This window comes from Symphalangus syndactylus, chromosome 15 (assembly GCF_028878055.3).
Source record: "Symphalangus syndactylus isolate Jambi chromosome 15, NHGRI_mSymSyn1-v2.1_pri, whole genome shotgun sequence".
NCBI lineage: Eukaryota > Metazoa > Chordata > Mammalia > Primates > Hylobatidae > Symphalangus > Symphalangus syndactylus.
Genome location: NC_072437.2, coordinates 14907174 through 14933385, shown reverse-complemented (window position 1 = coordinate 14933385; position 26212 = coordinate 14907174). Strand labels below are relative to the sequence as shown.

Here is a 26212-nt window from a genome sequence, read left to right as displayed (position 1 = left end):
GTTTTGAAAGTCTATATCCCATGCTTGTGTCACCATTGTATATTGTGTGCGATGGGGCTGGAGAAGGAGAGACAAAACACTTCTCTCTTTAATTCACAATTCTTCAGTCTGAAAGCAAATACTCAGGGAATGCGACCAAGTAGAATCGTCTGTACCTGGAGACGATTTAGGTAATAGACTTCAAACAGATATCATGGAATAGACTACATTGTGTCCTTCTAGAATTCATATGATAAATGTCTAACCCCCAGTGCCTAAGAATATGACTATATTTGGAGGCAGGGCCTTTAAATTGGTAACTAAATTACTATGAAGTTATTAGGCTGAACCTAAACCCAACATGGCAATAGGACTGGCATCCTTACTAGAAGAGGAAATTTGGAAACAATTACAGAGGGAAGACTGTGAAAACACAGGGAGGAGACAGCCATCTCCACAGGGAGGAAACAGCCATCTCCACAGGGAGAATCCTGGGAGACAGGGGGCAAAAGAAACCAGGCATTCTGACACTTCGATCTCAAAATTCTGACTCTAACATTGTGAGAAAATACATTTTTATTGTTTAAATCACCCAGTCTGAAATATTTGTTATGGCACCCCTTACAAACTAATATATATGATAAGGACCTGAGACTTAGATTTTGAGGGAAAAGTTGAATGCATTTTACATGGAAGAGGGGAATGGATTGTTGTGGCCAGGTGGCAGACTGTGGCAAACTATATTTTTCAAAGAGGGCCTCTGCAAGATATTTTGTTCCCTGTGCTCATGTTAAATGACATTCCTCCCATGAGGTGGTTTCCATGACGGACCCCTCCCTTTGAAAGGTAGAACTTTGTGAATAGAGTAGAAACGATGTTATGTGACCTTCAACGCTGGTGATATGGTTTGGCTATGTCCGCACCCAAATCCCATCTTGAATTGTATCTCCCAGAACTCCCATGTGTTGTGGGAGGGACCCAGGGGGAGCTAATTGAATCATGGGGGCCGGTCTTCTCTGTGCCATTCTCATGACAGTGAATAAGTCTCATGAGATCTGATGGGTTTATCAGTGGTTTCCACTTTTGCTTCCTCCTCATTTTTCTCTTGTTGCCACCATGTAAGAAGTGCCTTTCATCACCCGCCATGATTCTAAGGCCTCCCCAGCCATGTGGAACTGTAAATCCAATTAAACTTCTTTTTCTTCTCAGTTTCGGGTATGTTTTTTGGATATGGCTACAGGAAAGCCGTGGTTGACCATTTTATGTCCTTGGGATACTCCCTTGGGAACCCAGTAGACGTGCTGCCAGGAAGCCAACCAGCCACAATGCAAGAACATGTGCAGAGGTTCTAGCAGATGGCCTCGGGCAAAGTCGCAGCTGATAGCCAACCTCCACTGCCAACCCAAGTGATGTATGCAATAATTCTAGTCCCACCTGTCAAGTAACCCCTACCTTTGGGCTGGCCCAGGGGATGCATGCGGAGAAGAGCTGAGATACCTACTGGAGCCTTGATCATACTGCAGCGTCAGGGACAAGATAATCATAATTGCTTTCACACTGAGTCTTGTGGTGACTTATTATGCAGCAATACATAACTAGAACAGAGAACTGCAGCCAATATAAATAAACTGTTTGTAATGTAGAGGTTTCCCTTGCATCCTCCCATTGACCTGAAATTCTCTAATTTCTCCTGATAATTTCAGTTGGTATGTTCTTATTAAGTCAACTATTGTTTTATAACCTCAAGTAGCAGGATTGCAAATTTCAAACCAAAAGCAATTGAACTATGTAAAAATCAAAATGAAAAAGTTGGCAGAGGAGGAGGAGGTGACCTATGAGTTCATTGGTTCATTCCACTTAATCTAGATAATTCATTTTTACCTAGACAGACACTAAAAAAGACACACAGGTGCACACACGCTTAGGCATAAATTGTCAGTTTTTAGCCCAGGTCTGTCCTATTCCCATTATTACATATAATTGGATTAGAAATGTCATTTTAAAATTAAGCTATAGGTAAGGTCTTTCTTTGCTACATATATATATATATATATATGTAATCTTGACTTCTTTAAAATCTAGCCTAGAAAACATTTTTGTTTCTTTTTCTTTTTTTCTTGGTCCCTTCTTTAGCTCCCAAGAATTTCAGAAAATTGTTGCATTTTAGATTATTCTGCCAGCTGCATACTTTTCTGTCTAATTTGCAGACTTCACTTACTTGACAACACTTCACACAGCTGTCTACCCCAAGCTTAAATGATTTTCTGATTTCTGAAGAAGTGGCTACACAAATAATGGCTTCAGATCAAGGTCTTTGGCAGTATAATTTTATCCACCAGGCCTGGCACAGAGAAAAGTAAAAAAAAACAAAAACAAAACAAAACAAAACAAAAACAAAAAAAAGCGGGGGGTGTTAATTTATATTAAGAGTTTGAATTTTTGTTTTATCAAATGTTGAAGAATACAATTCAAAACTTGCTTATAGCATGCCACACAAATATCTTAGTGTCTTTTTTATCTACATCTTCCTTTGGAGTTTATCATACTTAGAGGTAAGTTTTTTACTTTTTTTAGTGTTTCTTATTTTCTCCAGTAGAGTATCACCATGATTCTGTCAACACTTTACACTCCATTTTGTTACAACCAAAATACATCTAGCCCTTCAAGCAACTATTAATGGTCATCACCTTGAAGAAGATATGAGGAACCTGGAGCTGTCACACTGTGACGTGGCCAGGCTCACTGACATTACCCCTTTTAACATACCCCAGGCTCTTTTCTGAATACATACTGTATGTGAAGTTACTAAAACGAAGACAAAAAGTGCTAAACAATTCAAAAAGTCAATGATAACAACAGAAACCACTTGATAAGAGTCAAAGAAGCTAAAGAAACATCAATTACAGTTGGAGTAAACAGTTTTTTTTGTGATTAAGCAAACGGATAAACACACAAGAAGTAAAACTTTTCCTTATTAAATACCTGACAGACTATGTGAGTCAATAAATTTTTTTTGTAGAAATAAAATACCTTAGGATTAAGGAAAAAAATAAGAAAAAAAAATTCATAAAATTCTGGGAGCAGAAAAGATGGTGGCTATTTCAAAATCCATGATCAGTTTTCCAGCTTGTGCTGTTTTGCCATCATTTGACTCCAAAGAGGCAAGATGAATTTTGCTAAACAATGCAAGATGATTCCAGGTTAGGTAAGAGTTAAAAATACACTATCATAAGAAATGAGTAGTTAATTCCTAACTTTTTAAATTAAGTTTTGCAAACTCACGGCATCTCAGTAACATCTTTAATTCCCTTTTATTTTTACCAGATTTTATAATAAGTTGTACTAACACATGTGCTGCAAAGTACCTTTAAAACTAAAAGGAATAATGGCAAAAAAACCACTAACTTCTTATAGCACAGGACTTTTTATTAAGTTTTTAAATATATCTAAGTATAACTAAAAAAAGAATTCAACAGAACTTTGCAAATGAACTTGGAAAAATTATTTTTTAAGTGAGTAGGCTGAATCTCAGTGCATTTTGAATTCAGTCTATTGCATTCTCAATAATATTTTAAATATGGGGCAATTATAGTTCTCTCCAAAAATTTCTGACTTTATGCAAAGGGAATATTAAGCAAAATTGCAGATAGCTCTCAAAATTGGATAGCCCTTTATCCTGCCCTCTAGACCAAAACCAAGATGAGTTGAACTTACCAATCAGGGTACTCTATGAATATGAGAATATTTAATCAAAATAAAAGAAAAAGGGAAACAATGTGTCTTTTCAAGGACTAGAAGCTATGCAAATGGCTTTCAACTGCCCCTTTATCACAGAAATTCAAAGAATGGGAGGAGACCAAGGAGAGAAGTTTGCAATGGAGTATTATCCCAATTCAAGAATGATGTTTCCAACTCTATTATGTGCATCTGTGTATGAAAGTATAACTGCTGCATAACAGCCAGTTTTCTTTCACAAAGGTACAATAAAAACTGTTCAGGGCTTGGTGAAGATAATCTTTCTCTGTTGGTATTCTCTGAAACTGCAAGCATCTCGAGTGTAAAAGACACCCACACCTAAACTCATTTGATTCTTTTTTTAACCACTTTGTACTTTATGAATAAGTACAATATATAATTTCAGTCTATATTATGTGCTGTAAACAGAAGAAGATGCACATAATCCTGTCAGAACACTTCTGGATAATCTTTTTTACAGGATAATATTTATTGTATATGATATTCACTTCTTCAAAATTATTGACAATCTACTAAGTTCTGGTTCTGGGAAAAATAAACACCATACATTGTGTTTGTATTGTGAACTTGGAGAGTGAATCTCTATTTTTTGTTGTTGGCAATGTGCTTCCTTGTTTGTTACAGTAAAAAATTATTTTATTGATTGATTTTATTTTTTCTCCAGTTGTATGTAAGCTCCCTGAGGGCAGGGAGCTTTGTCTTACAGTTATATCCTGGCAATTAGAACAATATCTGACAGAGGGAAGTATTCATAAATATTTGTGGAAGTATTGTAAGAATGAATCATTGAATAGATAGATATGCTACACTTATACTTTATAATAAAGTATAATGCAATGCCTCAAAATGTCAGGCTTTAAATGTCTTAGAAAAGTTATGTTAAGAATACTACCAACTGGCAAAGGAATTTGTGTTTTATAATATATCGTGTTTAAGAAAAAACTGTAGAATACAAATTTTCCTAAAGCATACATTGGTTGATGAAATACTGTGATTGGAGGGATTTGGTAGAAGTATACATACTAAAGCATCTAAATCTTCAGTCTGTAACAATCAAAGCTTCAAGAAGATTCTGTAAATTTGTCTATTCCTGGGATAATAATAGATAAGGTTATTAATCAAGTGTTAGAATGTGAGTGATAATAACAAAGGTTTTAAGGTTATGATTTAAATGACCCACTATTAAGGTTACAGAAAAGCTAATTTTCACGATGAGTAATAAATTGTTATCCAGAGATATTTTACAAGATGAAACGAAGAGTTATGTTCCAGTACAGTTTAGATCAATTCACATTTCAGAGCCACTCTTGAAAACTGTGCAACCTCAAGTGTTTTAACCTGAAGAAATGCTCCTTCAGAATGTTCCTTGAACCACTGAATTGATTGAATTAATATTTCCCCCTGATTTGCCATCCATTCAATATGTTAAAACTTTTGTGCCAAAGGTATTAGACATACTGATTTTCTCAAAACTATGCTATTTCTCATTAATTTATTTTCTTCATATGTATATTCATGAGGAGAGGCACTCCAAGAGAGGAGAAACTATTCTTTAAATATATACAAAATTTCAGGGAATACATTAGAACAAAATGCTTTATTTTGGGCTTAAAGGAAAAGAAGTTAAGCTGTAACTTCAGTTAATTGAAGGAACAAGAAAATAAGATTAATTGCATATGGATTTCCTAGGAATATGAACGGATTGATTGATAATAGAATTGACATTAGAACATCAGCAAATCTGGTTTGCTAGTTGGCACTCGATGAACAGAACTCTCGGTGAGAGATCAGAGCAGTATCCAGGGAATGGGACCTCAGAATGGATACTGACACAAGTCATTTCCAGAATTATTTAGTAAAAGACGAGATTAAAGGCATCAACTTTCAGGTTTTCGTTTAACCTAAAGATCTGTTTTTCAAGATCTGGTAACATTGTAGTGAAGCCCAACCAAGTAACTTAACTGCGATGGAAATGTTCGGCCACTTCCAATTGGTCATTAAGAGGGTCCATGTGCAGGCAGGGAGATAGCTTTTTTCTTTTCGTTGTATGAAATCGTACACCTCAGGTCATCTGAATGACATCTTTTATGACTGCTGAATATAGAAATGGGGTAATACAGGAGCTTCCCCTGGAGAGCTGAGTTATGGATTATTCTATGCGAGAATCAAGCAGGCCTTTACTTAAAAGCATTGCTCCAGCTTAATGTCAACAAGGCTTCATTACTTCTCCTGCTGGTACTAGAAAAATACTGCTACTGCTGAGGGTTTATACATGTTTTTGTTATAGATCCAATTTCCTGGGGTCGATTTGTCTTAGCAGTCATTTTAAGTTACAAATGGTATCTACTTTCAATGTACCTAAGTTGTCAGATCAACTAAAATGGTGTTTTACAAAATAGCACATCATTATTTTTTTAAGTCCATTAAAAATAACAATAAAGATTTCACTGAACAGTCCTGGAGCAGGGGCAGTTATGTTCTTCTGAAGCACTAGCTTTTATTTATCAAGTGAGAAGTGTTCTGATATGTGCCGAATGTGCTAGTCAAAAAAGAGTTAGGCTGAACACAGGTAGCTTGAGCTTGTAATCCCAGCAACTTGGGAGGCTGAAGTAGAATGGCTTGAGCCCAGGAGTTCAAGACCGGTGTGAGTCTTATAGATAGATTCCAGTCTCTAAGAGAAAAAAAAAAAATGAAAGAAAAATTAACTGGACATGATGGCATGAGCCTGTAGTCCCAGCTGTTACTGGAGAGGCTGAGATGGGAGGATCATTGACCCTGGCGTTTGAGGCTGCTGGGAGTATGATCATGCCACCCCACTCAGCCAGGGCAAGACCTGTCTCTAAAAAAAGAAGAAGAACATTTTTTTTTAAAGGTAGGATTATTTATAGAGAGTTACTAAAAAATTTAGTATCATGATAATTTGTTACATTTAGAGAAGGAATTCTTATGACTCAATTTTGACAATTTATGACATTCAATCAGTAACATTTATGAAAAAAACTAGTATTTTGAGCAAGGAAAAAAATTTCACCAATTTTTTAAAACTGATTCCTTAAGAATTACCATAACTCTTGCAGTAATGGCACTTGTTTCTAAAAGCAGAAAATCTTTATTTTAGTTAACATAAGTAAAGCAACCACAACAGTAAACTTTGCTTTTAAAATATATGTAATAAAGATTTTCAACATAAGTATCCTTTAGGGTAGAAAACTAAAATTTAGTACAGAAGATATAATTAGGGAATTGATTTTAACAGAGGATCCAAATAAAACTTGGGAATAGACAAAAATCAAAAGCATGCATTTCCCTTGTTTGAACTGATATCCCAATTATTACAGATTGTTTTCCTGTATTAAAACATTACATGTGCTCCATAAATATATACAACGATTATGTACCCATAATAATTAAAAATAAAATAAATTTAAAATCATGCACTTCTTTGACATGGAGAACACTTAAAATGCCAGGGGTCATTTCAGGGAAATTGGAATTTAGCCATTGGTAAGTTCAGACACGACTATCACATGCATAGCCCTCCGGCCATATTTATTAGCTTAATGAAATTAGACACTTGAGTGTTAGTGAGAAACTTCCTAGTCAAATTATATTATTGTTATGTAAGTATATTCTTAATTGGATCCACCTTTTAATAATGAGGTCATTATCATAAAATATCAATATGAGTCAATGATAATTAACCATCTCTATTAAAGAAGAATGGATTGAATTTCATTAGACTTCACTTTTTTCACAGGATGTAGTGGGCTAAGAACAGAGAAGACTCTGCCATAATTCTCCAATATTCCTCCCTAACATTGCCCTACCCTTCCTAATGTAGGTTTTGTTTCTTCCAGCAATGTTTGCTAGGGTAAGCGCGCAAAATAGGAGCAGCTCTTCGTACTTGCGTACAGAAAAGACCAACACACTTCTGAACATTGATGCAGCTCATGAAGAAAAATATATTAAAGTTAGTTTTATAGATGAGGAACTGGCAATTTTACGTGAGACTCAGAAAAATTCCTAAATTCTAAAAGCTAAAAAAAATATGGAGATAAGATGCGAGGAAGTCTAATCGCAGATTCTTTCTTCCTCTGCTATTAATATTGAATTCTGTACAAGCCATACCAAGGGAATACACACCGTGAATATTAATGGTTATCTTTATAAAAGGTCTAACGTTAGTGGTACCAGCTCTAATAATAGCTGTCTTCTTCAGACCCTAACATATGCCCTACCTTGCTTAGCTCAATTCCAATAATCACAGCAGCTGTACAAGATGGCCTGAAAAGCCTGCAGTTTACAAAAGAGGGTAACTGGGACTCACAGACACAAGACCAAACTGTCAAGTTCACAATGCTCCTAGTTGCCTTTCTCAGCCTTCGGAATCTAAAGCTTCTGTTTCTACCACCGCAGCATAACTTTTGAAGAAATGAATTCATGTTGTCAATTAAACTGTTTCCATAGTATTTTTTTGTTTATTTCCATCCTTTTAATGGCTAATTGTTGAATGCTATCTAGGTAAGCAGTCAAATAACTCAATACAATTTCTTTATTAATACCCACAACTCCATAGGGCCAATTTGGCTAATTTAGTTTTGGGAACACACAAACCAGATTAAATATTTACAATTCAACTAGCATCTTGGCTATTGATTAATAAGTACTACATCACAGACTGCTTATCAAATCACGTGTAGAATAATCTGCATGATTGACATTTTGGACCAGGTAATTTTTGTTGTTGTTGTGGGAGCTGTCTTGTGTATTGTAGGATGTTTAGCAGGATTGCTGGCTTCAACCTACCAGATGGTAGGAGCACCCAATATCACCCTAGCTGAGAACATCGGGACTACATATTATGTTAGTCCTGTGACAGGAATATTAGAATGTATAATAGTGTCTTAGTTCAGGCTGCTATAATAAAATACCATAGACTTTGTGGCTTCTACACAACACAAATTTCTTCCTCACAGCTCTGCAGGCTGAAAGTTCATGATTAGGCACTGGCAGATTCAGTGTCTGGTGAGGACTGGCTTCCTGGTTCACAGAAGGTTTCTTTATGCTGCGGGTCTTTACATGGTGAAGGAGTGAGGGTGCTCTCTGGGGCCTCTTTTTATAAGGGCACTAATTCCATTAATGAGGGCTCCACCCTCATGACTGATCATCTCCCAATGGCCTCACCTGCAAACATTATTACATTGGAGATTAGGTTTCAATACATGAATTTCGGGGGAACATGAACACTCATTCTAGAGTAAACTACTTAGTTTCTCTGTCTTCTAGTCAGGACTAGGATTTCCTGGAGTTTGTCATTCTCTCTTTAGTACCTTGCACTGGCAATATTTCTACTGCTGTCACTAAGCTATGCTAACTAAGGTAAAAGTCGGTCTCTCTTTCTTGGTTCTGCTGGTCAAAATGAGTCCGTGTTTTTGAAAGTTAGAACTCATTGTTAAGACCGTTATCTCGCCGGGCGCGGTGGCTCACGCCTGTAATCCCAGCACTTTGGGAGGCCGAGGCGGGTGGATCACGAGGTCAGGAGATCGAGACCATCCTGGCTAACACGGTGAAACCCCATCTCTACTAAAAATACAAAAAATTAGCCGGGCGTGGTGGCGGGCACCTGTAGTCCCAGCTGCTCGGGAGGCTGAGGCAGGAGAATGGTGTGGACCCGGGAGGCGGAGCTTGCAGTGAGCCGAGATCGCACCACTGCACTCCTCCAGCCTGAGCCACAGAGCGAGACTCCGTCTCAAAAAAAAAAAAAAAAGACCGTATCTCATTGATCTTTTATCTTCCTAGGTTTAATGCAATACTTTGTACAGAGTTGATGTTTGATCCATCTTTTTGTTGTTGTTAGTGGTGACAAATTTACCTACATAGATGGATATGATCTGATTGGGAACACTTGAGAAATAAGACATAAACTTTTAAGCAACCAATAAAATCAAGATACAGTTAAAACTGCAAAGTGCTTCTTAAAGAAAAATTACCTCTAAGTGTTTTGTGTTTTAAGGAACTGGTGCACTGATCCTTCACATTTTTAAATGGAAGTCTTTTATTCTTGCTTAAAAACAGTAAGTCATAACACAAAGAGAGGGCAGAATGAAAAATCATATATGACCATGCACAGTCAAATATATATGTTTAAAATACCAATTATCTCACCATTTTTGAAGTCAATGGTTTTCTACTTGAGTCAATCGTTTTCCATTTGTTCTCCAATTCTGTTCAATAGTAAAGGGCTAAAATGGACCTTATTTGAGTTGCCTGGCAGAGGGACACTCATCTTAAATGTAGATAAGATACTCAATTTTCCATTCTGGGCACTATTATCAAATCTATATTATTTTTTAAATGTAATTTGAGTTTGCCATGGGTTATGCAGTCTCATTCTCCTTCCCAGCTTCTCTCCATGGATGACCCAACTTCATCTATCATTTCTGCAATCACAAACCAGGCTACAGCAGCTACTTCTAAGCATACCACTTTCACTTTTCACACCTCTCTTGGAGTAGCCTATAGCTGATATGTGTAACTAACTACTTAACTTCCATTTCTAGATATGCAAATTAGCTTCTGGACTGGATCCAAGTGAGTCAAATTATTTTTTAGACCCTCATTAAGACTGAATTGAATGAGATTAACAAGAAAAAAGTTTACTCTACTAGTTTTTTCTATCACCCTAATGAAAAATTTTTTGAAGTATAAAAATGGTGAAAAATATCAGTTGGAATAAAACTTGAAATGTCATCTATAGGTTGATGGAAAACTCACAGCAAATTTATAAATGTAGTTGTAATGATATAATTAAGTATTTATGCTTTGCACTAAAGATCAATCTCTTGATCATTTTTTTGAGATTACCATGAGCTATTTTACATTTTACAACTCAATAATAAAGATGAAGTAGCTAAAGAATACACATTATATCTTATCTTGAAATAAGGAGACTGTTTCTACTTATCAGAACTAGAAGTTCACGGCCTAAAGAAAATATTTATGTGCTAAGCACACACAGAGAGAGATACCCAAATTTAATTTAAATACTTGGCAAATACCAAGAATCACTGTCTGATAGACACTTCATAGGTTTCACAGTCTGTTCAATGTCTTTCTTCTACATTTTCAGATTGAGCCCAGCAAAAAAGGTTTTCAATAGGCGTATACAGTATTCTACAGTACTTTTTCATTTATTAAAAATAGCAGGGAATATCTGGGAACTGTCTCATGGTAGCAAATTCTTGCTGATATTGAGGGGGGAAAATCCATTTTTGGTTTTGTGGTTTGCAAAAAGAAAAAAAAAGACATAATTTGATTTAACATACTCATTGTATCTATGCCCTTATTTTATTTTTTGCCTTATGAATTTTTTTCTATATAGTTTCTCTTTCTCCCATAAATGAAGCAAAGTTGGCCTCAGTAAACATTTTAAATGACTGGAAAAATCACAATTTAGGTATGGTTACAAGCATGTTTTAGAGGTTTTCCAAATATTATACCTAAAAATGATATTTAGATTAGATTTTATCTGTTTTAAAAATGAAATTACAATATAGCACCTACGTTTAAATGCTTAAGCCCACCAACATGGTCATATGTGTGGTGCCAGGTTAATTTTTATTATGTGTACCTCAGTATATAGTTTCTCCTGTCATCTCTATGCACATAACTGAACTGCTAGCAAATGGGGCATTTATTAGGAAATGTGTAACACTGCAGTTTTATATATATATATATGTTAGCCTTATACATATTGGTCATGAAAACTGGTACAGGTTGAACACTAATACCTCACATGTGCGCCATGGACTATTAAACATCAAAACATCCAGCAAGGCTGGTGTTTGTTGGCTGGGCATAGGATCTTCTCTTGCACATTCCTGAGGGAGCACCGAATCGGTCTCACTGTGATGACAAAGGATTAAAGACAGCTTTAGATTTAAGCTTGGACTGATACTTTTCTTCATTTAATGACAAATCCTTTGAGCAGTTTTTAGATCTCTTGGTCTTAACGTTTTGACACAAAATATTCTATTATTCTTTTTTTAGCCTTTCAAATTATTTGCATTCAAGATGACCCTGAGATTGTGAAGCAAGTCGATAAAACACAGTGACTATTGTTGACTACTTACATATGGAAACCAAGAGAGATGTTCTCCATTTTATACAACCAAAACGAAAGATGAAGAGATTTAAATCTTTGGAAAAATTCTTAAAGCAGAGGCATAGCTAAGGTTAACAGCTTGGGAAATATGACAGGGGTAGAGTCTGGGGAAGTATCGAACAGAAAAAAAAAAAAAGAACCACAATATACAGAATATACAGATAACGTCAAAAATTATTTAAAATGTGTGCCATGGTTAAGGCAGTGACATTTTCTTAAATGTTATCTCTCATATTTAGGGGAGTATTTATCATGTTGCTGAAAGGTGAACAAAAGGGTATATCAAGATTTTAACAACACAGAAAATGATATTTGTTTCGGTTTCCAAGTTACTCAAACCCCCAAATTTTACATTTTGAAATCTAAAAAGATCTCTTGAAAAAAAAAAAAAACAGAATTATATATTTTTTATTTCAAGTTCATTGAAATAGTTTCTTTAGGCATTTGTTGTCTTTAAAATAAAACAAACGAACAAAAGCAAAACCAAACAAACTCTAAGAATTTTAAAAGTGTAGTAAAGTGAGAGATTGGGCTTTAAAAATCAAATTAATTGTTACCTTAATGAGATAATAGGAAAGAGTTTAGTAAGTAGAAATACTCTAAGGTTGCATTCATCCGATAATGTTTTCATATTATGGTAGCAGTAACTTTAAATACATTTCAAGACTGTTAAAATCTAGGGTTTTAAATGTTACCAAATGGTAAAAAGTCTAAAATTTTACTGATCAAATACTTTTTGAAATGGAAAATATTGTAGAAATCAGTCTTATGGTCTCAGCTGGGAAGGGAAGACTTCTAAGTGTTTCCTCAGGGCTTCTATATCATTAGTAAAATTTAGAGGTTTAAAAATCAACCACATGCCCTGGGCGGGCTCCTTCATTTACACAAAAGCGTTTCCACCTGCCCTCCACTTGTTTCCAGCCATGCAAAGACTAGACAAAGACTGTTTCTTTCCATGTATTCTGGATTTTTCACATTTTCAATATTCAAGAGACAGAATCTTAAAAATATATAATTAAGAATGATTGCCTGGAGGTTGCCATCAACTTAGGCTGAAGCTATTTAGTAGTTTGAGGTCTTTTAAATTAACACTATGAACAACAAAAAGCAGTGTTAAAAATGTCTTTGAAATCTACACCAAATAAATATTTTGATAAGCTCTCTAGGAAATTACCCAAAGGGAATAATATATACCTTTTTTTAGTTAAACTTAAAGCCTTAATGATCCCTCAAAATGAAAACTTAAAACTCTGCCCCTAACGTTTCACCTTACTTGATTAAGTTCATACAATAGGACTTGAAATATTCTAAGACTAGGCTGAGTGCAGTGGCTCATGCCTGTAGAGAGCTTGGGTCTGTGAGAAGCGGGGAGAAAAACACTAGGTATGATGACCTGCATTTCTAGCTATTAGGGAGCAGGTGGCAGGATCCCTGGAGTTTAGGATTTACAGGCTCCAGTGAGCTATGATAGTGCCAGTGTTCTCCAGCCAGGGCAACAGAGGAAGAACCTGTCTCTAAAGAAGGAAAAGAGAAAGAAGAAAATAAGTATTCTAAGACTAAATTACCTGAAATTGAATACCATTTTGTCTTGTAAACATTGTTTTTAAAATAATTATAAAGAATAAATGCCATAGATAATGATGTAAAATAAAGGGTGAATGGTAGATTATCTATATACACAAACGTATGTCCTTTAAAAAAATGTGTAAAGACAAGGGAAAAAGATAAAACAGTATGAGAGTAATTTGATCTAGTTGAAAGATGACCAGCAACGACATTAAGTCACAAAGGAATTGAACTTGAAGGAAACAATATACATTTCTTAACAATTAGCAATTAGAGCACAACATAAAAATGGCATCACTTTATCATCTTTCATTGTATGAAAACACTAATACCAAACATTAAGGAGTCACATAAACTATTAATAATGCACTTAAAAGAACTGAAGTGGGAGTATAAACAAAGATATCTATGGCAGTTCATTCTCAGGGTGCTGGCTGATGCCTCTCATAGAGTCTACTCAGATCAATTTTAGAAAGAAATTCTTTGCTCTCTAGTATAATACGCGTACTTAACCACAGGAAACCTTTTAAATAAACAGGGTGCTTATGTGTCATTATTCACACTGTGTAGCCACAATCCAGCATCAGAGAAAAGGAAAGAGCTGGCAAGACATACTTATATAAAAAGAATGATATCTTGTGATTTAATACATGACATAGTCTCAAAATACATATACACCAGCATTAAATGGGAGGCCAAGATAATGGAAAGAAAGAATGAGATTTCGATTGAGGATGCTTAGATAAGAAAAGCGCAGAGCCCCCTTTCCTGGGTCAGGTTGCTTTTCAGTGCCAGCTCACCTTTGTCAACTTCCTAGGTCAAATGTCATGGAAAGAAAAATAATGATCCAAATCAGTAACTTTAAATGATAGAATAAATAGAGAAAACAATTGGCTGAGAGAAAGCTGACTCGATTGTAACGTTTAGCTACTAGAGAAGATGAAAGTTCAAAGAACTTCACGTGAAGTGTAAGGAGATAATAAGTATTGCTCATTGTTAATTTGTCTCATGATTGTGTCAATGCACACTGGTCATGTGACTTCCACAAGGAAAATGCATTCTTCACCACAGCAGATCATCTTCCTCACTAAAAAACCAAAGATATAATGTGGGTTACTGTGACTTTTAGAACTTCTAAGTCATGTTTTCTAGATCAAGTAAATAAATATATATGCATACATATATATGTTCATATTGTATACACCAAGTAAAAAAATTCATACATATGTATTCACATTCTCCTTTATATAAATTAAATATGTTCATGTATATATACATATACATCTTTGCCTTTAAATATTATTTGCGTTATTATTTTAAATACCTTGGGTATAAACTTTTGTACAACGTTACTATTTTAAAACGAAACTACCCACCCCTCTCCTAGTACTTACTTTGCATTTTTTTTTCTATATTTTCTCATTAAGAAAACATGGAGAAAGAAAAGAAGGACTCTCCCTAACTTTCCATTTTCAGGCTAATTAAATTATAGACCAATGGAATAGCATAGAGAGTCCAGAAATAAATCCACATGCTATTCATTTTTGACAGAGGTGCTGAGGATATACAGTGGGGACAGGACAGTCTGCAATAAATGGTGCTGGGAAAACTGGATATTCATGTGCAGAATAATGAAACTGGATTCTCATCTTTCACCATATACAAAAATTGATTCAAAATAGATGAAAGGCTTAAATGGAAGACCTGAAACTATGAAACTACTAGAAGAAAACACTGGGGAAATGTTATGGGACACTGGTTATGGCAAGATTTTCTGGGATAAGACATCAACAGCACAGGCAACGATTGCAAAATACACAAACTGGATTACATCAACCCAAAAAGCTTCTGCATGGCAAAGGAAACAACAAAGAGACAACTCACAGAACGGGAGAAAATGTTTGTGAAGTGCGTATTTAACGAGGGATTTATAAGCAGAATGCATAAGCAATTCAAATTGCTCAACAGCAGAAAACAATCTAATTACAAAGTGGGCAAAAGACCTGAATAGACATTTCTCAAAAGAAGACATACAAATGGCCAACAGCTAGATGAAAAATTGCTCAATATCACTGAGTCAAGGAAATGCAAACCACAACGATAGTGAGATGCCATCTCACTCCTGTTAGAATGACTAGTATCAAAAAGACAAAAAATAAATGCTGGTAAGGATCCCAAGAAAGGGGAACTCTTTTACACGGTTGGTGGAAATGTGAAGTACTGCAGCCATTAGGAAAAGCAGTATGGAGGTTCCTCAAAAAAAACCAAAAAATAAAGCTAACATAATTCATCAGTCCCACTGTTGTGTATAAATTCCGAAGAAAGGAAATTAGTATTTTGAAGAGATGTATGTACTCCCTTGCAGCATTGTTCACAACTGTCAAGATATGGAATCAACTTAACTGTTCATCCACGAATCAATGGATAAAGGAAATGTATACATATACACAATGGAATATTATTCAGCCATGAAAAGAATAAAATTCTGTCATTTGTAGCAACATGGATGGAACTGTAGGCCATTGTGCTAAGTGAAATAAGCCAGGCACAGAAAGATGAGTATCACATGTTCTCATTCTCATGTGGGTGCTAAAAAAGTGGATCTCATTGTATTAGTCCGTTTTCACACTTCTGATAAAGACATACCCAAGACTGGGCAGTTTACGAAAGAAAGGGGTTCAATGGACTCACAATTCCACGTGGCTGGGGAGGCCTCACAATCATGGCAGAAGGTGAAAGACACGTCTTATGTGTCGGCAGACAAGAGAAGAGTGACAGCCAAGCAAAAGTGGTTTACCCTTATAAAACCATCAGATCTCATGAGCCTTATTCACTACCACGGGAACAGTATGGGGGAAACCACGCCCATGATTGAATTACCTCCCACTGAGTCCCTCCAACAACATGAGGGGATTATGGCAACTATAATTCCACATAAGATTTGGGTGGGGACATAACCAAACCATATCACTCGTGAAGGTAGAGAGTCAAATGGTGGTTACCAGGGGCTGAGAAAGGAATGAGGAAGGGGAGATGAAGATAAGTTGGTTAAGGGGTACAAAAATACAGGAAGATAGAAGGAATAAGACCCAGTACTTGCTAGTAGGTAGGGAAATTATAGTTTGCAATAATTTATTGTATATTTCAAAACACCTAAAAGAGAAGAATTAAAATGTTCTTAGCACAAATAAAAAAGAAATGTTTGAAGTGATGCATAGTCCAATTACCTTGATTTGATTGTTACACAGTGCATACAGATATCGAAATATCACATGTATCCTCAAAATATATACAACTATTTTATATCAATTTAAAAACACTGAAAAGTAAGTCTCTCTCTCAAAAAATAAATAAAATGAAATATATAATAGGTAGTATTGTAGCATGCAGTTCACTGAGTTATTTTGTCCAAATACAGTAAGATTTTGTTTAGACCATATGAATGATACTCTCAATTTTATGAACTAGACTTTTAAAACATAAATCACAATGCTTAAAAAATGTACTTGTGGCTTGGTAAACAGCCTCTATAATACTTAGGCATATATGCCCTCTCTATGGAGGAAAATATTACATCAAAAAGCATTTTTTTAAGAGGGACAAGAAAGTGTGTTTTAGACATCTGTTATAAGTTAAATCACTGACCTAACCTGGATGAATCCACTCTTAAGGATCAAACTCCTCTGATTTTAAAGAGAATTAATTTGTTTTCCTAATTCATGGCTGTTTCCTATCTAATTGCCAAGATTTTAAAAAGAAAGAATTGTGAGAATTTCCACAATGTTTTGGAAGAAGATGTAATCATGGATCTCCTCCAGCAGCTAAAGAGTGGCCTACAATCTAGTTGGAAATTCTTGCATAGAGGAATTTCCTTTAAATAGTAATAAGTTAAGTATCTTTGTGTGTGTGTGAACAGCTGTACAGTGTTAGCAAGAGTAGTTGCAGTTTATTTTCCCAAAATTTGTGCTAAGTGCTATTCCGATCACAAGTTTAACTGATAAAATCAAGTTGAAGTGGAAACTAAGATAGATATACAAGCACAGTATAACTCGTGAACAAATAGTCTTCACCTTAAAGTTATTATTTTTATAATGTGCATATAGAGAATATTCACTTTTTCCATGACTCATAATTGACAGGGCCTTCCCTTTCTAAGGCAGATTAGACAACACAGTCTAATTAGTTCCATAGCTGTTTGAGGCAAAAACTATCAGAGTATAGATACTGCACTAATTCTTCTTTACTTTTAAGGACATTAGGACACTTTTGAAGACAAAAGAGAATCTTGTGTGTTTGTGTTGTGGTTTATTGCACGGGGCATTTTCAGGTGGAAATGTTTTTGCTATTTTCAGCTTGTTGTTAGCTGCTTCTTCCCTGAATGCCAAGGTAAGCACAGAGTCTACCTTTTAGTGATTGGGATAGTGCCATGTCCTATAAGTGCAGCCACATGATGGTGTGAGGTCTAAAGGTTTGCTTCTTTTGCATTCCGATGGCTTATATTACACCAGTCAGACTAAAAACAACAGAAAAGCAAAGAAAGGGAGAAGAATTTAGAAGCACCTTCTTTCCCCTCCTGAAGCAGAGCAGAGGTGGCCTGGGTTTCCGTCAGTGGCGTTTGAGCCCTAGAGTCATCGCCTGTGAAGAATATTCTGGCTTGTTCAATAGAGATAAAGCACAGCGTATCCCCAAATGTTCACACTTTTTATCTGCCTTCTCTGTATATTTTCCAAGATCTTTATTACTACCATGCCTTTCTCTTTTCTCGGCAGATCCGACAGAGGTTGGGCATTGTTACTTGGTGATGATGATGCTACTTCGTTAGGACTCACCAACTCCCATGAGAAAAGCCTGTACATCTGCTGAGGCTCAGCAAACACAGCCGGGTGACAATAATAAGGGATGTCCGGGGGCCCTGCCAGGCCTGCTTCTCTTTCATTCCATGAGATTAAGTACCCATTGGTTCCCAATACTCACCATGCTTTATGTCTCAGTTTTCTTTTTCCTTGAATATTCACCTGCAAAATACTTATTCCTTTTAAGATCTCTTCTGGGAAATGGGTAATCTACCTTAAGTTTTCCAGTTACTTTTCTCATTTCACATTGAACGTGTGCATTGCTATGGATACCATCACTCAATAGTGTTACTCTTCTTAAATATGTTTTATTTACTTAACAGTACTCAAATATACAGTATTGCTAAATAAACTTACACCGTATATTTATCAGTCATAATACACCAGGTATTTTTTCAGGACCTCTCCTTGACATTGTGTCTTTTAATATTTGCATCCTCAAGATCTAGCACTGAGTGTGGCCCCAATTTTTAGGGGCCAGGAAATTGTTCAGGAAATACTTGCAGAATCTGTTAAGATCACTTGGGTCACCAGAGTCTCTGTTTGGGTTCTAGCAATGGTTTCTTCCACTCTACTGAAGATTTAGACCTCCTTGCCTTTTCTTGAGGCCTTTGAGAGTTGGGATTTTTAAGATTGAACACATAATCATCCAATGAAACTGTTGTTTTATTTTTCTTTTGAGTTTTGCAGTTTACAAAAATGGAATTTCAAAGAGACTCTAGCAAACACAAAGAAAAAGAATTTCTCTACCGGCTTGTTTTCCAGATTCTTCTTATTATTTTAGAGGTGTCCTTCTGAGAGAAGGAAAAAGTGTGTTCTCAATAGGACTTAACACATCAAAGCAATAATCTGCAACTCACCCATATTAATAGGAATGGACGAAATTAATTCAGATTCATTGACATTTGTATTTAAATATATTGTAGAATTAGATTGTCATACTCTTAACTGCTAAATTACATATTCTTTTAATACTAAAATATCTAAGACATTTTAGATAGATCAGAATCCAATGGTAGGTTATGTAACTATTGTAAAATTAAAGCCTTGCTCCAGATAACCTAAATCTGATAAATGATAGCTAAATTGTTCTCACTCATCACCTTTAAAGACCTGGAATATTAAAATATCCCGAGAAGGCTGTGAATCTCAGTCCAAAATCACAGATGTGCAAGCATGTTTCATTCTGAGTTTTCTATGGCATCAATTGAAGTTTGAGCTTAATACAATAATGTTTTGATTTCAGAGTCTTATGAAATGCCAAAGCATGTGTGTGTGTGTGTGCGTTTTGGTCTATGGACAAGGGAGGGCTGTCTCAGTTACTTCGGACGGCTAGAACACATTGTCTAGACTGTGTGACTTAGACAACTGAAATTTATTTCTCACAGTGTTAATGACTAAGAAGTACAATATTATGATGTGGGCAGATTCACTGTCATGTGAGGCCCTCTTCCTGGTTTGTAGACAGCCTCTTCTCACTGTGTTCTCAGAGTGGAGAGGGGCAACAGAGAGCAAGCTCTGACATTTCTTCTGAAGAGGGCACTAATGCCATTCATGAGGACTACACTGTCATGATCTAATGACCTCCTAATACCATCACATTGTGGGGTTAAGAGTTTAACATGGGAATTTTGTGAAGATACAGGCATTCAGTCTATAACAGAGGTCATTTGTTGTCTGTTCACTACAATATCACAATAACATCCACTTATCCCTTGCCTTACAGGTCCTATGGAACTCCCAGCTTCTATCTATTTCTGCGCCATATTGGTGACCTTACATTTCTGTGAGGTCCTATCTACTTTGATTACCTACTCACTGCCTTCCTTGTCCACCAGTCAAAAGCCATACCTGGGTCTGCATTTCTTGGCCCTCTCTTCTCTTCCTCCTTTACCTAAATCATTCCTCTCCGATCTTCTTACACCAAGTGCACCTGCTTTTTCCCAGTGAACTGCTTTTTTTCCATTGCACCTCTTTAAATATTGTACATTCACTTATACAGGCTTAGAGTTTTGAAAACATGTGAGAAACACTTTCAAATAACTTTGGCCTCTTTGGAAAAAGAAAATGAAAACAGTGCTAAATGAAAACAATGAATGTTTTAAGGCAGTATTCATCCACTGCTGAAATGGAAGTTAGACAGAGATCAGCTTTCTGGTCTAAATCTCTGCTTCTGTTGGGCTGGCTGGTGCTATTCATTTCCTGTTTGCCCCACACCAGTGCGCTCCAGTTACCATAACGGCAAGAGGGGATGTGTTCCAGAAACAAAGGGGGGAACAGTAAAACAAATGTGTGCTCCAATTACTTATTTTTATTTTTTGGATTCTAATACATCAAGTATATTAAATAGTCAGATAGATTGGAGATGAAATTCAATAAATGTATCACAAAAATATGCCTGCTGCTTTGCATTTTCACTAATATAAAAATTAGTAATTTCTAAATAACTGTTGAACAATTTTTACCTCTTCCAGCTTTATTCTTTCAGTTTAGCACATGACTTCAACTATCTTAAACACAGCTAAACATTACAGAAACGATGTTTAAGTTTTTTAGAAAAGTTAATTTTGCCCTGCAAATAAAAATATATTGTTTATGACTAAATCTAATGTAATTGTTTGAAGTCTCATCTTATTTAATCAAAATTGTGTACCAAATTCCCACAAGACTGGAGTTTGTCAAAAATCTGGATGGATGGATGTATTCTAAATTTGTTCACAAGGGTATCTGAGAAGATATAAATAGATCAGTGGGTTAAAAAAAATAACCATCATTGTCTGGAAAATTGCTAAAAATATATTCAACAAAACAATGGGCAATAGCCCAATAGTTTATTCTTAGAAGAACGGCACATTTATTTTTTGTGTAGGACATAAATGAAGGGCTCAAGTAACTTCCAGCTTTTTTAAGAAGTTATTGGGGAATCAAAATACCATAGAGTAGTAGTTGATAAGTCCATCTGTGCTCCAAACCTGGCCAGGTCACTTTATGTGATGCTATTTAGTTTCTTTGTGTATCAGTTTTCTCATTTTTAAAATGGTTAATAAAATACATTTACCATATAGCTTGTAAGAGTAAAGGAGCTCATACAAGTAATGTGCTTAGAACAGTAAATTCCATGTAGAAGTCAGCTGTTAATAGTCTAACCAGCATTAAGAATCATCTGCAGAAAAAAAAAAATGGGTCAGTGTTACCGAGCCTTCTGTAAATAAAGGAAGTGTCACTAAATGAAAACCTCAACTTGTCTGTGTAGACTGCGCAGCATGAAAATCCTTAAAAGTGACCACGGCTCCTTTGTTCTATAGTTAGAATTGCACGTAAGTCAAGACTTCTCTACATGTGTGTCTCACCTACGGCTCTGTTTCTCGTATATTACATCGTATATTTATCAGTCATAATAGACCAGGTATTTTTTCAAGACCTCTCCTTGACACCTTGTCTTTTAATACTTGCATCCCCAGGATCTAGCACTGAGTGTGGCCCCTAAAAATTGTTCAGGAAATACCTGGAGAATCTGCTAAGATCACTTGGGTCACCAGAGTCTCTGTTTGGCTTCTAGCAATGGTTTCTTCCATTCTACTGAAGATTTAGACCTCCTCGCCCTTTCCTAGAGGCTCTTGAGAGCTGGGATTTTTAAGATTGAATACATAATCATCCAATGAAAATGTTGTTTTATTTTTCTTTTATTTTGAGATTTGCACTTTTTAAAAAATGCAATTCCAAAGAGGCTATAGAGAACACAAAGAAAAATAATTACTCTACCAGTTTATTTTCCAGATTCTTCTTCTTATTTTAGAGATGACTTTCTGATACTGACATTATTTCTACCCAATACAATGTTGAGCTCTTGTTGAAGGAAAAAAAAAATGATGCCATTTTGGAAGTTACTATGGAGGAGGAAGTTAAAGAAAAATAGCTTTCTAATTCATCTAGTTGTGAAGCCATAATTCATTTATTAGTTGAATGTCTTCCTTTCTCTCCCCTGTGAATGGGAACATGTATGAATTGGAAATTATGTTCTACATTCTCCTTCACAGTTGGAAAAGGAGGGAAAGACAGACACAGCCCTGGACTCAGAGGGTTCTGCCTGCCTCACCAAGGTCTGGAAGGGTCACTTTCTGTCTTCTTTCCCTTCCATTCTTCTTCTTCAAATAATTGTCCATGAAACTATATGCAGTTGGAGCCTGATGGTCTTCCCCTTACCACCTCCCCAAGTGAAAATGGGTTCCTTGTTGAATTTGTGAGAAGCCTTTCCCCAAGTCTCTTGATTTGCTTGAATCCCAGAGCTTAGATTTCTGGGAAAATACACTATGCAGTAGATATAGGATTGGTGTGGCTCCTGGGACGGGGCTACACAGACAACTTACATCTCAAACTCTGGAAGATGATCATTGTAAACCCTTGAATGAGATAGGGGCATGACAGGTCACTATGAGACTAGATTCTGTTAAACTGAGGGCTTGAAACTCTGTGTTTCTCACCTTATGAGTTTTAAAAGGAATTTTGTTATTTGCCATAAACGTCAGTGTGATCAGATGATGCTATGAATTTTTAAAAACGTTCACAAAATGGGAAGAACTATAAGAAGTAAACCATTTAAGAGTCATAAATAAGGAAACACAAATGAAGTATTAGGCAAAGTTCTAGGTCTTACAGCGCAATAACGATAATGGGAAACTGGCCAGCACATTCCCAACCTCTTTTGGGAGAATGTTCTTTGCCATGTCTGGAATTCTCTTTAAAATGTGGAGGCAAACATTCAGAGTTTAGGGGTTATTTTTATTTTTGCCAAAATGCTACTTTTACTTCAAAAAAGAAAAAAAAAAAAACTCCAAAAACTTGTTCCAAAAGCAACACGGACTTTTAGAGAACTCATCTATTTCTATTTAAAAAATGATATTTTAATTAAGTAAAGATATACATACATTAATTAAATTTAGGATTTATATCATTTTAAAATATCCATATTGCACCTTAGAAAAATTGAGTGGAAATTGCATTAAATTTAATTGACATTAAATTTAATTAAAGTCAATTGACTGAAATAAATATTTACTGTAAAAAATAAATTTCATAATTTGCCCATTGCATAGAATGTTGCAACACCACTTGTCAGCGGCCATGTGGCTGGTGCAAAACTCAGGTGAGGACTGCCTGGCCTCTGAGGTCAACCTTGATCTGGCTTTTCTTCTGAGGAAAGGAAAATAGTAGGAAATGTACAGAAGACAGGAAATTTCAGGTATCAGATATCAAGCAGCCCACATGAGCTTACATAACAATTCTCCCCATGAACAGCAATTATATTTTCTGAGATTTCTTTTTTAAAAATTCCTACCAATACCTAATGTTGGATTCTAATATGACTTAAGCTTCACTTGCCTCTATTTATATATCTCTAGATATCAACATGTGTTGCTTGCCCTTTTTTCAATTTTCTGCAATGACTTTTGCATACATTCTTAAACCACATTAGTGAATATTATTTTCAACTTAGCTATAGAGCGAGCAATAGTCAACCAATCATCGCCTATTTATTTGTTTGCCAAATGTTCACCACTTTTGTGCCACATAACTAGAAATTAGGAAAACACAATCCAGTCAAGCTTTTAGAGAAAAATGTGGCTTGAGCTGCATAAGACTGGAAGTGAAAAGACAAAAGGAAAGGGGGGTGATTGTGAGGTGCTGTGCATGACTTTTAGCATACTACAAACGTTAGCTCATTTAATCTGTCATAAAAGGAAAACATTGCTGTATCGGTTTTCCAATTGAAGACATGAGGACCAGAATGATTAAATCACTGTCAAGTCCTTCATTGCAAATCCTAAATTCCAGATTCTCATCATCTCGAACCTTATTTATCTCAATAGCCTTCTAACAATCTGTCAGTCCAATAGAGTAACCATTTCTTAGCACTTCATACAAAGTCCTTCATCTGATTCTGTCTGGTGATCTGTAATCCCCACTGTCATTCTTGCATGCATACTGTCATTCCAAACAGATCTCACAAATATGTAATCATAAATATGCTCGTCTTCCTTATGTGTGTGATTCCTGCTGCTCTTAATGGACTTCACTGCATCGTAAACAATGCTCAGGATTTATCTAAAAATGTCTCTCCTTTATGAAGCCACTTTCTCCCTTGCACATCCAGCACAGATGTGTGCTTCCTCAACTGTTTCCACCTCCTTCGCCAGTATCTGCCACGTGGAATCATAATCACTTCGTCTCTCCTAGGAGTGAGAGTGCCTCCCTTGAAGGCAGTTTCTTCATTATATTCACCTTAATGTCCCTTGTGCCAAAGACAGCATCTGATTAGCATCTGGAACATGGTAGATACTCAGGAAATATTTAGTATAATAGTGAATGATCAAGGCATGAGCTAAGATAATTTTTAAATGATTTAAGCAAGACTAAATTAGAAGAGGAAACTGAGATTTCAAACATGAACAATTTAGTCTGTGCTCTAGGAGGATCAAACATAAAAACAGCTTTTGGTTTTTGTCTTTTTCTCTTACTCATTAAGCAGGAGGTAACTGAAAATAGTCATGAATTCTTATAGTTTTCCTAAAATCTTCTCCAAAGCTGACCAAAGGGGAACTTGAATAGTGTCTCTCAAGTGTGGAGACTTGTATAAACTCTGTCCATATTTTTCACATTCAATGAGAGTTCTGTACATATTTAATACCCAGTGGCTTTGATATACAGTGGGGGTAAGCTAACGTCTTTTAAGTGGAGAAAATGACGAACATTTCTCTTTCACTTACTTAGATACAACTGTTGCAATAAATGACTTGGAGCCTCCTCATGCTGTGAAGTCTCTAAAATTCCCTGCTCCCCACTCTAAGCATTTACACAGATTTCATGGACTTAATGAAATTTTTTTAGGAGAAGCTTTGCTAGCTTTTCATCACAAGATGTTAGGTTTTTTTGATGCTGTGTGCCTGTATGAAGATTGGCTTTTATGTGCCTGGTAGGAAATTAAACAAGACATTCACCACTTTTGAGCTTCTCGGAACCACAGTTTGGTGCCTACGTTGCTCACATTTTTAAATGAGTTACATTCCCAACCGCTGAAAAGTGCGGAGTTCCCTGAGGACAAGAGGGGAACTTGCAAGTTTCTTCATGAGCTCCCCAGGGATGATTTCCTTTGCTATGGTCAGCCTGGAATAAACTGATCCTAGAAAATAAGCTATTTCATTTTGTATATGGGTATTTTCACCCATTTCCCTGGGAGTCTTACCCATCTGGATAAGTCTCCTCTCTGGCAAGTTTAGCCAGGGACCAAAGAATCCAGATGCTGCTAAGAGGCTGCTAACTTTCTCTTAAGTCAAGGACCAATGCAGAAACTCCAGTTTTTCCTTAGGATCTCCTAGGCAGTCATTTCTCATTTGTAAGCATGAATTAGAAGAACGTCCTATTAAAGGGTAATCAACTCCACTGTACACTACTGTGTCTATGACATAGCATTCAGAATATATGGACAACAATCAAATCCTAGTCATTTCCAGTCTCGTAATTCCTCACAGTCTTTCCCTGATACTTTTCTGCTGCTAATTCTAGTAGAGAATTAATGATATTTCCTGAAGATTAATCCTTCCCTTCTGGGTGTCATAGATCTACAGCACCTTCTCATTTTTGTCATCTACTCGGCATAAAATATGCAGTCAGTGTTTTGTTGCCATAATTTTCCTCCAGCCACTCCCTTTCCTGATTATTTGTGAAAATCCATAGCTCCACATTATTTTTAGTTTAGCATAGGAACCTCAAAGAGTTTCTCCTGAATGGATCAATGTATCTGACTCCTAAACAGACAGGCATTAGTATTAGAACAAAATTATCCCTAACACACTTGGAGACCCTAACTAACCTCATATGACATAATTCAGTCCATAGA

The 26212-nt window shown here is 36.0% G+C and overlaps 1 long non-coding RNA gene across 2 annotated transcripts in view; it reads right to left on the bottom strand.

Moving 5' to 3' along the window:
• Positions 1 to 26212, bottom strand: part of LOC129463888 (uncharacterized) — a 40980-nt gene that overhangs the window by 4629 nt on the left and 10139 nt on the right. The window contains exons 3-5 of one of the 2 annotated variants that reach the window (XR_008651336.2): positions 22686 to 22799; positions 21377 to 21481; positions 2198 to 2320 (exon numbers count right to left, since the gene is read on the bottom strand). This is a non-coding gene — a long non-coding RNA (uncharacterized lncRNA). The remainder of the gene's footprint in view (positions 1 to 2197; positions 2321 to 21376; positions 21482 to 22685; positions 22800 to 26212) is intronic. The other variant, XR_010115845.1, reaches the window with a different exon arrangement.